The 14,765-nt window shown below is 37.6% G+C and overlaps 1 protein-coding gene across 1 annotated transcript in view; it reads left to right on the top strand.

Annotated features, from left to right (window-relative positions):
* MIPOL1 (mirror-image polydactyly 1) overlaps positions 1 to 14,765 on the top strand; it is a gene marked incomplete at its 3' end in the record, with an annotated part of 154,972 nt that overhangs the window by 93,577 nt on the left and 46,630 nt on the right. The window lies entirely within an intron of this gene.

Genomic DNA, 14,765 nt, shown 5'->3' with positions numbered 1-14,765 from the left:
TTAATATTTAACTTGATATTCTCATAAATTTTTCCTGCTGTTTTGACCTCTAGCAGTAATAGTCATGGACATTCATATAGTATTTCATTTCACCTGAGGCTGTTGATACTTTAGTCATCCGAAACAGCTTCTTCTAAACAGTGTCACTAGGATGTAGTTCCTCCCTCAAAGGGGAGTGGTCTTTTGTTAGATTATGTAAATCAAGAAACTCATTCATTATCAGCGCGTTACTAATTCCTGCCTTAACCTGTAGAACCAGGGATCGAGCAGCTCTTTTTCTGAATACAGCAAACATTAGAAGCTACTGTTCCACCGTTTGCTTCAGTTTCTTGGGGTAATTGAATGAAAGTAGATTCAAATCAGTAGGGGATTTGTTTGTCAAATTTTGCAAATCAGGTTCCAGAAAATGAAGTTTTACAAGCCCCAGTCAGGAGTCCAAGATACCAAATTCACTTCGGCTTTTGAAATAATGTTCATAGTGACTCTTTCAATCTTAATTTTGATTGATTACTTACCAGCAGAAGTTTGTACTAAAATCCTTTGTCCACTTTATCCCTTGCTCACCTTTTCATTCTTTTCATGTCAATTATTAACACTCTGACGTTACTTGTTGCTGCAGTAACTTTGTTTCAGTGCAGCTGTTGCCAGGTGAATTTTCTTGAGAGCTTGATTGTCACATTTACAAAGATTTGATGAGATAGCCGAAAAGGTCCATTTCAGGCAGCAGTCTTCAATGTTACCTTTTCTTAGGGGACTGGCCTGGATGTTTCTATGCAGTTTAGTGGAAAGCAAATTATAAAGGGAAGCACAGTGTACCCACTGTGATTCCTGCCCGCGGGCCCTGGGCTTTCTCAGTGAGTTAGGTATCACCACATGGAAAAATACATCGGATTAAGTTCACTGGGACAGATTCGCTGTGGCCTGGTATAGCAGAGGTTTGTGAGAGTCTCAGGAGGCAGAATGTGTCTGTTTTATTTGCTAATTCAGATCTTTGTGGGCATGATTTTTGGCAGGGAAGTGTAACCATAATTATGTCGTGAATCCAGTCAAGCTGTGCGTTGCTAGACTGTGACTGTTGCAAAACCGAAGACCAAAGTCCAGGTGCTTTCAGTTCCCTGACAGAATGCCAATGGCCAAACAGCACACGCCCTGCCACGCTTTGCTGCTGCTAGAGGCAGGTTTGGGGTTAATTCTGCAGGTACTGCAGTCAGTGCTGTCAGTCAGTTCACAGGCCTGAACCAGTCACCCTGACTGCAGAGTTTAGGCAGCTGAGGCCCTCACCACGTACATGCAGTTTGAAGGTTTTCTGGAGCGTGGATGCGAAACAACGTTCACAATCGTTTTCTTCTTCAAGTGTCTGTTTGCTTTGTGGCTGTTTCTGTCATGGAAACCCATGCAGATCACCAGCTCAGGAGAATTTCCTGACTTCTATCCTGATTTTAGTTAGTAGCTTTTCATGTTAGATATAAGGCAGAGGGGCCGTGTATTCAGATTAGTTCCTGGTTGGCACAGTCTACACTTTTAACTTTTCCTTGGTTGACTAAAACAGAATGAGACCACTTCCCCCCACTCACAGCACCCCTCCATCCCCAAGTTACTCATGGGTGACAAACAAAAGGCAGAGCCAAGTTTTGCCTTCCAGGGGAAAACCCAGTGTAATGGCCTAAACACACAGTAAGGATAGAGGGAAGCAGCTGAAGAAAGAAGAAAAGAATGAAAACAGAAAACCATTCCTTCTCCTTTCCTTTTCCCACTTTTTTAGCATTCTTCTAACAGTAGAAAAAACTAGGCTCAGCGTCAATGTTTCCTTTATAGCATTCTGTGGATTACTGTTAATAGATGTGAGGCTGTGTATACAAGGATGCATTTCAGCTTTGTTGCTATGATTTTTTTTCTTTTGAGTCTGCAACAGTGAAGTATGTTCTTTTCCTTTATTTCAGAATTATAAATCAATATCCTGCTACGTATCTTTCTTAAAACAGCTGCCACCAGAATATGATATACTTCTGCTCATCCCCGTGGCTGAAACATTTTGTTTAGTTGATTTCTTTACATGTCCTTTAAAATGTTGGTAGCTCCTGTTAATTGCCCCAGTGCCTACTGATGAGCCCAGAACTGATTGTCAAGCTTCCCTACTTAAAGCTCAGAGAACAAGCTGCTTATGATAACCCAACGGAGACATGAGGGAGGTCTATGAAAGGGAGAGTATTCAACCAGCCTTAATCCTTGTTTTCAGTAAGGCAGTGTCTTTAAGTGCAAACTAATTAGTGAATAGACATGGTTGTAGATTCTTGTCTTTTGTTGGCCAGAGATGAACTGAGCAGCTAATAGAAATGGTTTAAAATCTCTGCTTTGCTTTTCTTTTAATGCACTTTAATAGGGTATGGAGATGAGGAAATAAAAATCAAAGCAGGAACAAAACTAAATACAAACCATCCAACTACCTATGTTGATACATTCCATTTAGATATTAGCAGTTATGCTTGTGACTCCCACTTGTGGAAGTCTGGCCCTGTGCTACTAAAATAACTATTCATTTTATAAATTTTGACATATATCAATACTAGAAAAGCATGTATTTTTTTTTCCTGTTACAGTAATGTTATACAAGCATTACTTTGCATTTAAATAGTATGTTAAAATCATCCATCACAAAGTAATCAATCAAGATAAACATGGTTCTCCCATTTTAGCGGTAGTGAAACTGAATTCCAAGAAGTGAAGTGAATTTGCTTAAGAATTGATGGTATGCCTAAGACTAGGCCCTAGATCTCCAGAGAGATGGCCCCCCTCTTTAACCATTTGTTTATCCTGTCTTATTACATATTGTACAATAAAATTTCTGAACAGGTAAAAGAAACATTTACATATTCCAAAAAGTCATTTATGATAAAACTGAAGGAAAGGCACACATGGAAACTGAGCTAATAATGAATGGTATCCAGACGTAGTCACCTGAAAGAAAAAGCATTCCTTAAAGATCAGTGAGACATCTGAAGCATGGCAAGAGGGTTGGAAAAAAAAAAAAAAAAGTGTTTTTTTTTTTACTGTTTGTATTTCCCCTATTATTTGCATATTGCTTGACCTTGACACAATGCAGACAAAAAGTAGGCATAGCAGCTTACTGTTTTACTTATTTTTTTAAATTAATGATAAATTGCAGTGATATTCAATAACAGTACCTTGGTTATTGAAGCTCATAACCTTTTTGCTGCCTTTATCACCTGTATTATCGATAGGAGATAATTACTGCAAAGCAGCTGGCTGTTGGTTTTAGAGAGCATCAATTGTTCTCCTGTCCCAGCTGTTGGCTAATAAGGACAGTCAACACATCTGTTTCAACAGCTGGTAATTAACAAAAGCCTAATTGCTGCAACTCTTTTAACAACAGATCTATGAAAGAGTAGGGATGTGGAGGAATATTATTTACTCTGTGCTTTGCACTTTCTGTGACCAGTTTCTTTTTTCTTTTTTCTTTTTCTACTTTGAACACCACTGCCTTTGTCTGACACATTGAATGGCAGGAGAACACAATATGGTAATCCAGAGCTTAAGTTTTTCAGATCTTTGTTGGTGTTTCTTATTGCAACATTTCTTTGCTAAGTTGCAAGATAAAATGGATCAAAAGCATTTTGTGGAGTTTCATACAACAGCTACAATCCACAGCAGTATGCCTAGGCAATAGGGCTGCCAATCCAGCAGCCTCCAAAAGAAAGTAATGGGCTTCCCCTTTTCTGTATGAGTTTAATAGCCCTGCACCCCTCCCCAAAAGAGATGTCATCATTCTAAAAGTGGTGGTTATTTGAAGAATTTTATTGCTGCTGTTCAGATTCTTCACAAATCTGGTTTCACAGATGGTTGTTTTCCCTTCCTCTGATGAAACCTATATGCATGTCAGTTTAAAATTTAACGTCAGGTGGCACCTTACCCTGCACAAATATCTCACCATTTTATCTTTACAAAATTGGAGAGGGTTCTGCACAGTGCTTGCCTATGTATCTATATTTGTCGTACTGATCAGCAAACACACAAAGACATTGCTCTTGGTTAGATTTATTCTGTATGTTAACCTTGTATACAGCAAACATATAATTGGAATATTCATCACTAAATAGAATGTATGTATACAAATACAGGGAAATGTTAATCCCATTTAAGTCAATAGCAAACTTCTGTTGGCTTCAATGGGTCAGGACTTTCTCTGCAAAAACAAATTTTCTTAAAAGCTGGAGACAAATTCGGCATTCATCACACTGTACATGAGAAGACAATGCTCAAGTATTAATGGAACTATTGCCTGAAGTATTATGCAAGTCAGGCATGTATTGCAGTTTGTGTAAATGACTGAGTCAATAAAAATTTTGAAGAAATAGTATTTAAAGTGGTATTTTGAAGCAGTAAACTGATGGTGAAAAAATTGTGATTCTTTGCTAAAAGTTAGTCAAGATCACTTGATTAAACTTGTGGCACTAACATTTCAGTTGGCAAATATTTCTGTACACCGAGTTCTTTAATGTCTGCTGGGTATGTTGAAAGGTATATAAGAAATTCTACCCAAGTGCTTGCCATTGACAGAATACAGATTGCATAATTAAAAATATTCTGGCAAGACAAGTTTAGTTCAACAGGTGTTCAGGTGAAGAAATGTATAATAGGTGCAGTGAAAAAGTACAAAATACACTTTGAACAAATAAAAACAAAAGCATTGGCTAAAATTCTAACTGTAAGAAAGTAACATAGAGAAGTGTTTGCTGTCTGGGTTTATCAGGATGTGATTTTTGTACACCACAATCCATGGTGATTGAAATGGTCTTATTTGTCTTGTGCAAATAAGATGGAAGAAATATACCTTCTGCATTATATTATCCTAAGGAAAATTGCTGGAGCATTTGATAGTTGACAGAAATGTTTGTCTTTGGGTTGTTTTGTTTCATTTTGCAAATTACATTTTTAAAGAAAATCACTGTGGGTTACACATGATTCTTTTCCTTCCTCTCCTTTTTCTTTCTCCAGAGATTTCAAGTATCATTTGATATGCGGGAACCACCTTTTTTTCCAGTTGAAACGTAGTTGAGTCTGAGTGAGCTGTAGCAGAAATTTAAGTGTCTTGCAATCATGCACCTTAATTTTGGTAGAAAGTGAAAAGAATGCTTTTTTCTGAGGCAAAGACCTAACAGAAGCAAATCGAATAGACATGCAGTAGGGGTAAATATAATTACCTCATATAAAATTTAGTAAATAGATTCATTTTAGTAGAAAGGACTGGATATCTTTAGTATCAGAACCGACTTTTGAGTTCTGAGTGAAGGTAACTTAACTATATGAATAGATCTCATTCAGCAATATAGTGTCCATAACAATCTGTGGAGGCATCTGTCCCCTGCTGATTCAATAGGAAGGTGCTGTCTATCAAATCCTCTCATGTACTTTTTCCAGCAGATAGATGGTTCCTATAAGAATACTTGAATACTTCTCGCAAACGTTCCTATTTGCCTTTCTTACTCTTATTAAAAGTCCTTAGAGTTCTACTTGGGTAGAAAACATTGCAATAAGAATGTGGAAAAAGCAAGATTCAGGGAGTTGTTCTGCATAAATATGATCAAAATCAGCACTGGATATTCAAACTCAGAATGTTTGATTGTTTCTACATATCAAGGACTGCACAAAGACTGAAACTGTTTTAAATTACCTGTTGAGGATCCTCTCATCACAAGAGACATGATGGCAGCTTGTTCACGTGTCTCAGAAATTCACAGCCATCCCAGTTGCACAGGCAGTTCAACGTAATAAAGCCTGCAGACAGCCTCAGGAACAGATATGCAGCTTTTTCTTTTTCCCAGAAGTGCTAGGCACAAAATTAATCCGGCTGGGGAAAGAGCCCAAATTGTTTTGCTAGGTAGTCAGATGAGAACTTCAGATATCAAAGGAGAAGAAATAATAATAGGCTTGCCAGATTCAAAGTCACTGAGAATGTCTTGGTACTTAAAGTCTGGACATATTTGTGTGGGGCATATACTTATTGATTCTCTTATTCCTAATTTTCCTGCTAACAGAAACATTTATTCAGTAATGATTTATTCTTTTCTTAGGTGTAACAGTTACTGTTGAACTCAGTACTTTGATTTCACATCTGTGTGTATAAAAATATCTGATAAATTTGAGTGCGTATGCCTCCTTATAATTTGTTTTCCATAAGGTGAAGTAGTAAATACTAACTCAAGCTTTTCCCTACCTATCTTTCCAAATCCTGCAAGACCTACGGACAGAAGCAATCCTAGTGAAGTCAGTGAGACCATTCATTTTTATAGTTCTGTACAGGGTCATGGCCTTTATGAAAGATTCATAGTTTAATTGCTGTAGTGGGATTCTGACACTCCTGCCTTCTGCAGAAGTCCTGTCTGCCAAAAGGTAACAGTCATTCTGTCTCTTTGCTTGAAAGGTTATAATTTCGGGTATATTGTCATTTAGCATTGGTTATGAGCTTTCAAGCATAAATTGTCAACTGCTTTTTTGCTCAAGTTACTGCGTTGAATGTTTTTTTCTGCCACTTTAATGAGGCATGAATGATTTTAGTGTACATATTTTCTTACGGAAAAAAGATTTGTGAAATGTCAGAGTGTCTCAGTTAGACTAAGGAACTGGTGTCACACTGAAATCAAGAGTAAGGAGCTCTGATAAATGAATATCTTAATAGAGAAGCCAAAGGATAAGCAAGTCCAAATTGTAATGGAAGGACACAGTCAATAGCTGGTCATAGGTCAAAGCCAAGGACTTTACTATACGGTAAAGTCTTCAATAGAGGTTAAATACTGAAATAAGGTTAGAAGGGTACATCCAAGCAAGAATTACTCCTGCATCTTTGGAGTGGAGCTCTGGGACAGTCCTGCTGAACAGTCAGGTGTGCCTCATCTGCCTGTTGGGAACAGAGAAGCAATTTGTCATTCGAACTCATATATAAGTCAGGTTTATCAAGCTTGTTTAAGTTAATAAGTCCCTGTTAGTTGGTGAGACTGACTATTTGTGTTTACTGCAGTAACTAAAGTAGGATCAGGACGTGGACTTGCAGAATGACACACAATCATCTATTCTTTTTGTTAGAAAGCTCTCTGGCATGGTTTTAACCTGCACTCCCAGAGAATGCCTTTTAAAGACACTGGTTACCAGGGTCTATTCCCTTAGACAATCTGGTATTAGCAGCCCTGCCTTCTAGAAGTGGACAGAAGAGAGATTTTGGTGTGCGAATTCACGGCAGGTCAAGCCACTAGGTGTTAAGGCTGGAAAATAGTTCTTGGATGCTTCCTTTTAGGAACAGAGGGATGCTGCTGTGCTCAGGTTTGGGGCTGTTAGCAGAACTTGAAAACATACCAGACTGAGAGCCCTAAAAGCACACACTGTTTCTGCCTACAGCACAGCTAAAACGTGTCTAGCTGTAATACGAACTTTCTTCTGTTCTTCTGCCAGTTCAGTTCCGCCCCAAACTGGATAGGACACTTCTGGGGCTGAGGGGAATGTGCTTTTTATTGAATAGGGTCTTTGTTATTGTAAAGCTTCTGAGACAACATTACAACACTACCTTTTGGATCCTGTGCTGACGACTTACTGTTTGTACCAGATATTGTCTTGATATCATAGTGGCTCAAGTCATTTATGTGGACAAGAGGTTTATCATGGGTACTGACATTTGAAGCTTTCCCATAGCAGTCTGCCAGTAGGCCTCAGAGGCAACCTGGAGGGCTGCTTCCAGGCTATCTAGCTTGTTCCAGCCTACATGGTCAGTTCCTTCTTCCTTCCCTCCAAGGAGACTGCCAGTAAAGTTTGCTGTAAAGCATAATATTCTTCATGGTGTGGGGGAAGCAAGTCAGGTCTCTTAGAGTTGAAGGAAACATGCTTGTTATTAAAGCAGATCAGAGAGGTTTTTCTTCATTGTTTCAAGCTTATATTTGATAACCCATTCTGCCTTAGAAGAGACGTGTCTGGTTTCTAGTCCAGTCACCTAAGCAGCCATGAACGGGACATGAGAAAGCTTCCTCAGATAACCAGAATATTTTAAGTCCTGCAGAAAATATTTTCTGCTTTAGACACACCATGTCCAAAACAGTGTGCTTTAATTTTTAATTTTCCCTTCAAATACAAGTTTCTCTGTATTGCTGGTATCTTTCCATTATTTCTTTGAAATTGTATTTTACCAACTGATTCTTAAATCAGAAATAAAGTATGTGATGTCACCATGGCCAAACCTGAATTGCAAAAAATACAGTCATTTGATTTACAGTCAAGGTTGCAATAGTTTAATAAAAATTATTTCCATTGGAAAATGATGTGTTGAGAAACTACATTTTCGTGAATTTCTAATGATTTAAGTTAGCATTCAAAACTTTTTTGTCTCAAGTTTATTTCCCAGAATCTTTGTTTGGTAAAAATTTGAGTCTACATTACCAAATTCAGATTTAATTTCATGTTTTAAATTTATTTTTATTGTTTAGTTATATATTACATGAGATGTTAATAATTTATAACATTTATTATATTACAGTTCCAATTTTCACTTTTCATTTTTAAAATTGGCCAGGCCAGCTGCTACTTGGACACACGTTGCATTTTTTTTCTCTCTCTATATATATAAAGCACCTATCACCGTATTAATAAACACTCTGGAACCACTCTTATGGCAAGGGTAAGAACAGGAGTTGTCATTAGTACCTTAGCACTTCTGTTTCCAGTGAGTTAAAAAAAAAAAAAAAAAAAAAAAAGGCACAAGACTTTGTTTTATCTAGTTTTCTAGGTCAAACTGTCCCATTTGTATTGTAGTGAAACAGTTTGACACGTTAACACTGTGAGATAAAGAAAAAAACAAGGTGATCGCTTAGCATGTCATTAGAGATCTAGGCATTTTCAGTTCCCTCATGTTAGCTGGAGTCTTTTTCTTGACCCTGAAAACCTCTGATCCTCCAATTAATAAGACAAGTGCTCATTTTCTTTTCTAGATCATCACCTGCTTCTGTTGTGGAACAGTTTGATGTGTTGACACTTTGAAATAGAAAATAAGATGAGATGAGTAATCTGCACTAAGTAGCAGCTGCTAATGTAAAAACAACAGGATGGTTAAAAGTTGGATGTCATAATGTGTCACAACATGACCTGCTCTGTTATGCAGTACATGCTACTGTTATTGACATGAGATGTAAAATGTGAAAGCAGTAAAAGTAGTGTAAAATAAAAATATCTCTTAAATGGTTTTAAAATATTTTTCCTGATTTTTTTTTCTTAGTCATTCTAATTCAAAATGAAAGAAACCTTTGCTCTCCTTCCCAATCTCCTACTGCCCTAAGAAGACAACTGGCCTCTTACTGTTGAACTAGTCAGCTAATATCACCAGAAACATAATACTGCCCCCAGCAGAAACTGGGGCAATTCAGTTGGCCAGACATTTCTGGCTAGATTCCATTTCAGACCCCAGATAACACAAGACTGAAGTAGCAGAACAATACCTTATTGCCATCTTTCACCACTACCCAGCTCTAACAAATGTAAATGCTTGAGTCCATAAATTGTAGAAATGACCCTTGAGAATCTCAAGACTTCTTATTCAGCCACCTTTTAATCCATAGGAGTGTCTGGAATCTGTGGAAGGAAAGCTATTGGTAGAAGCCATTACTAAGTTAAGGAATACCTATATGTTAATAAGTCTCTTAGTCAAATGAGGGGAAAATGCTTACGGGAAAGGGTGGCAGTTTTATTTGGGTGAATTATAACCTCAATAAGAAGAAAGTGATTATCTACAAAAAAAAAAGAGCACTCATTAACCAAGAAAGTTATGTCTTTAAAAACAGAAGATACAGGGACAAATGAAAATTGCTGGAGGTTAAGCTAAATTGGCCCATGGAAACGAAATTAAACAATAGTGTAATGACTGAAATGAGAACAAGGAAAGAGGAAATGTGCTACCATTCTGAGAATGGCATAGAGATCAAGGATAATCCGTATTAGGTCCAAAAGTGTGTGATCTTTTTTTTTTTCTGCCAGCATTTACTAATGATGATGTCAACTATGAGGACAAGGGTTAAGAGAAATGAAGGTATGGAAATGAAATATAAATGAAATATCCTAGTTGTTCAGTAGGTTATTGTGCTCAGATTGGGATAATATTGGTCTTCATCCCAAAATTCCAAATTAAAATTGCAGGAATTATAGTAAAGTTCTTTAATAAATTTTTTGAAGTTGCGTGTGGTGTAATTTGACAGAATTAGCAGAGGCACTGTCAACACTTAAAAGGGAAAAGAAAAAACAAGTCCTGGCAATTGTAGACCAGTTAATACATGTATTTATTTTGAGTCTTTGGAGTTAATTTGGAAGGAAAATACTTAAAGCATCCATTAACAGTGTATTGAAGTACAGCTTTCACCCAAATAAGATCATGCAAGAATTCTTCTTTGATGTAATTGTTTATTTAGACATGGAAATTTGTTATATATAAGCTAACACAGAAGTAAAGCTAAAGTAGTGCCACATGAAAAATTATTAATTAAAAAAAAAATAGAAAGTAAGTTGTTATTTTACAAGCAAGCATAGGTTTAATATGCTGCTATTAACTGAGTACACCTAGCATCTCTTGTTTGGAAGGATGGACAGGTTCAGCTCTTGTCCATCTGCAAAATATCATACACCCATGAAGGAGATGAGGGATTAGTCAAAGGCAATAAGGAACTAGTTAGCAGGAAGGCAAGAACAAACAGCTTTGAAAAGAGAAATGTTAAGGTCCAAGGACTGATTTAGTGGAATTTCTATCCAGTTTCTCTGGCTGGTGATGAACCTGTTTTCTTCAACGTTCTCATTAAGAACATTTGGCATAAAGAACAACAGCATACAAACAAAATAGCTGTTTGCCACAGAACTGGGAGGTATTATTATTTATATTGTTAATACAAAATAAGTTCAAGCTGTCTTGCTGAATGATTGGAATGGCCTCAAGTACATGAGAGAAAAAAAAAAAAAAAAGTGTGGTGAAATTCAGTGGTACCAGGAGTTTTTACTGTTAGCTGGGTAATAGCAGTGGACAGGTGAATAGACAAATACAGGAGGCTGACTGTGAGCAAAAGGAATGCAAGAACGTGCCGGGGAAGATGTTTTCACTGGAGTTAGCAAGTACTGCTAGCACAGCACAGATGGGTTTGGGTTGATTGATCAGGGGAATGGAAAGCCTACTTGCTGAGACATAACAGAAAGAATTATATTTAGCCTACACAAAGAAGGAAATGTATATGCTCTGTAAATATATACAGGTGCAATATATATGCTTGATAAATGCATAAGAAAAAAAGTAAGAAGATGAAGCTATTAAGCTTTGTTATTCACATTCATTGAATGTTTTTTCTTTCTGTTGTGTGCAGAAAGGCATTATGAAAGTCATCTCTTACCCATAGGGAACCTGACAGCATAGGATGCTGTGTTCCTACCTCTTTCTATTTAGAGTAGAGTTGAGGATGTTCATGTTTGCCCTAGTGGAGATAGGAACAGATAAAAAGTGTTTTCCTTTGCTTTAGTTTTGAATTTTTCCCACCAGTGGGTTAAGAAAGCATGTAGCATTGTTCCTTTAAATATTTTGAAGCACAGGCAAATGTATTTCAAAAAAAGAGATTTTCTCATTCAAGATCTGGCTTTGCTAAGTCTGATATGGAGCAATTAGCTTTTAAATTTTATTTAATTGAGAAAATTAATTTTTTCTACAAGAAACTGCTAAAATGAAACATAAGAGAAGTGTAGAAACAAGAATTTTCTTTTTCACTAGATTAGGTTGGGAGACAGAAGAGGGAAGGATCTAACCACACTAAACCAAATATGAAAGCATTAGAATTGTTGGGCAAAACAAAATTGTGAGAAAGAGACTATATCCTAGTTATCAGAATACCCTTTCAGGGTTAAACAGAAACTTCATTGAGGGTGGCCCATATGCCAAAGCAGTGACTGACCTCTCTGCTAGATGTGCTTTCTAGGGAAAGCCTCCACCAGAGGAATCTAAGTGTAATTCTTTTTGTTTTTCTTCTTTCTCTCCCCTAGTTTCCAAAAAAAAATTTAATCAAAACTGATACGTTTCTGTGAGAACTTCTGATTTCCACATCGTGACATTTTCTAAAGGAATAATATTTTGTTAAAAAGTTCCCAAATAGTTATTGTTATTACTAGAGGTGAGCTCATGTAGGACTTTTGCCACGTGCGCTGTGGATGGATTTCAATGTATATTATAGGAGTCTTCCAAATATTTTATAGTAATCCAGGCACCATTATTTTAGTTATCAGTTTAACTTCATTATGGATGTTGTTCTGCTTTCCTCCTCCTTGTGAAGGAAGACATATTTGTTTTGTGAGGATATTTGAGTCATCTATTTATGTTTACCACTCTTCAGGCCTGCGAATAAGCCATTTTTTGCATAGCTGCATATCATACACAAAAGTTTCTGCACTGGAATTCTTGTTGCTCTCATGTTGCTCCCTAGTATCAACCTACTACATGCTTTTCAGGAGGTTAGCAAATGCCTTCATTTCTTCCCTTTAGTTGTAGATGTTTCCTGGTGTTTGTTTTTTGTTTGTTTGTTTGTTTGTTTTTCATTGTTGGTTTGGTTTGGGTTTTTGTTTTGTTTTTTAAACCCAAGCAACATGATTCTGCTGTTACATTTACTGGTGTAAATTAGGCTCAAACCCAGTCAAATCAATGCAGCTTTGTTTGCTGAAAACTGACACAAATAAGAGTCTCCAGACCCAAGTGCCTTCTGACTTTTGTCCTGAAAAGTGAGTGGCACGTTAGGTGTATTTTTTATGATAGTTCTCCAAAGAGACCAGCCGTTAATCTCCCCATGAGTAGGTGTGTCAGCTGCACACATTTCCTTTCAGTCTACCATTTCAATCACACTTCACAGTACACTGAAAATTGGCAAGGATGTTAATTATTGGCCTCTAGAACAAACCACCTACTTTGATTCAAGCGTGTTTTCCAATTTTTAAGAATGTTGTTTCACCTTCAGTACAGTATAATTATAGAAAATAGCTTGGTTTGGCTGACATTCTTGTGTTCTGTGCGTTCTGCTTGCAAGGCAGCAAGCAGCACCAGGCAAGCGGCTCACCTGCAGAGGATTTTAACCTCTTGATGGCAGGAGTTAGGGCTTGCCAGCATCCAGTACATTGTTTTCAGTATCTGAAGCTCTATACCACTGTCACTTGGAGGTTAAACATTAACGCTTTCTGCTTTTCAAGCTGTAGGAATGCTCCATAGAGTAAGAAAGTTGGTTTTTATTCTCCAAGAAATTCCTGTTAACGTTTTATGAATGTCTGTTACAGGAACAGCTGCAGCAGTGGGTTTTGTACCCCAATAATGCAAAACCCTGGGTAATGCATGAATGACCCACTGAGCAGCACAGCGCAGAGACTGGTTGTGTGGCTGCATTTGTGCAGGACTGTGTTTGGTAAAATTTGCCAGGAGTCAGCCATGTATCCAGGACATGATTAATCAACCAGCAGGATAAATTGCCCATAGATGACTGGGAGTTGACAGTAAACAGTAAAACACCTGCCTTGAAGACATATAGTCTTAATAGATGTGCAGGAAACAACAAGTGCGAGTCCTGTTTTAGGAGAGGGATTTTGAGGTATACAAACAGAGTTGTTCATGATTATACAGTGAGCCTGGCAGAGCTCAGAGCTGAACTCTGTGCCATTCCCTTCATGTGTTCATCGCTCATGTAACAAGTCTTCAATTTACTGAGAAACTGTTCCACAACACTGTCCTGAGGAGTTGGCAGAATTCACCATCAGCATTTCTCACACACGTACGACTTGGTTTGGGGCTCTACAATTTGTACAATTAATAACTTACACCATGCATTAAAAACATTGGAAACCAGCCATATGCTCAGGCTCATGTGTCAAAGAATTGTTGGGCAAGTCCCGTCTTATTTGTTGTTACAACAATTAATCATCCACTGATTATAAGATAATTTATATGGTATCTGGGCCCTCAAGGGAGTTCTGCAGTGCTATTGAAATTGGACATTTTAAAATTAATGTTGATTAAACTGTAAGGTAACATTAAATATGCATGAGTACTTATTTATCCTACTTCCTCTTTAACCGTAGTGCCATGTCGAGGCTGGCTACCTTCCTGACCTTACAAGCCACACAGGCAATTTCCATAATGGTTATGAGTCACAAGCCGTTCACAGCACAGTGTGAATAAACAAAGGGAGGGGGAACATCCGGGATGGTGCACAGGTGGGAGATGACAGTGGTTCCTTAGGGGTTCCTCACCCCACTAGGAACCAGGTCCTGGATGAGAGGGCCGCCAGTGCTGGTCTCAGCAGTCCTAGCTGGGAGCATCAGGTGGCGCCTGGTACAGGAGCTGCAATGCGTGAGAGCCACGTGCAGAGCAAGAGTTGCACATCAGTTGTTGATGGCTGAGTGCTTTGCTCCACTCTCTGCAAAGTATGTTGGTCAACACAATTTTGCACTAGGAACATTATATAAATATGAAAAGTGCTGAGAAACATGTGACTGAACTGAATATAGCTAACCTTAACCATTCAAAAAGTTTACTGTATATGCAAGGGAAAACCATTCAAAACATGATCCTGTCAGGAAAAAGAACAAGAAACAATTTCAATGCTACAAGAAGAAAGGAATTTTTCATAAAAATTACATAGCCAACATTAGAGAATAGTATAACATAATACATGTATTACAATAAAGCATGGCTGAAATGAATGCACAAAGGATTTTTA

Source organism: Netta rufina (genome assembly GCF_964035555.1).
Source record: "Netta rufina genome assembly, chromosome: 5".
Lineage (NCBI taxonomy): Eukaryota > Metazoa > Chordata > Aves > Anseriformes > Anatidae > Netta > Netta rufina.
The sequence above is the reverse complement of the archived record's forward strand: the minus strand, read 5'-3'. Positions and strand labels throughout refer to the sequence as shown.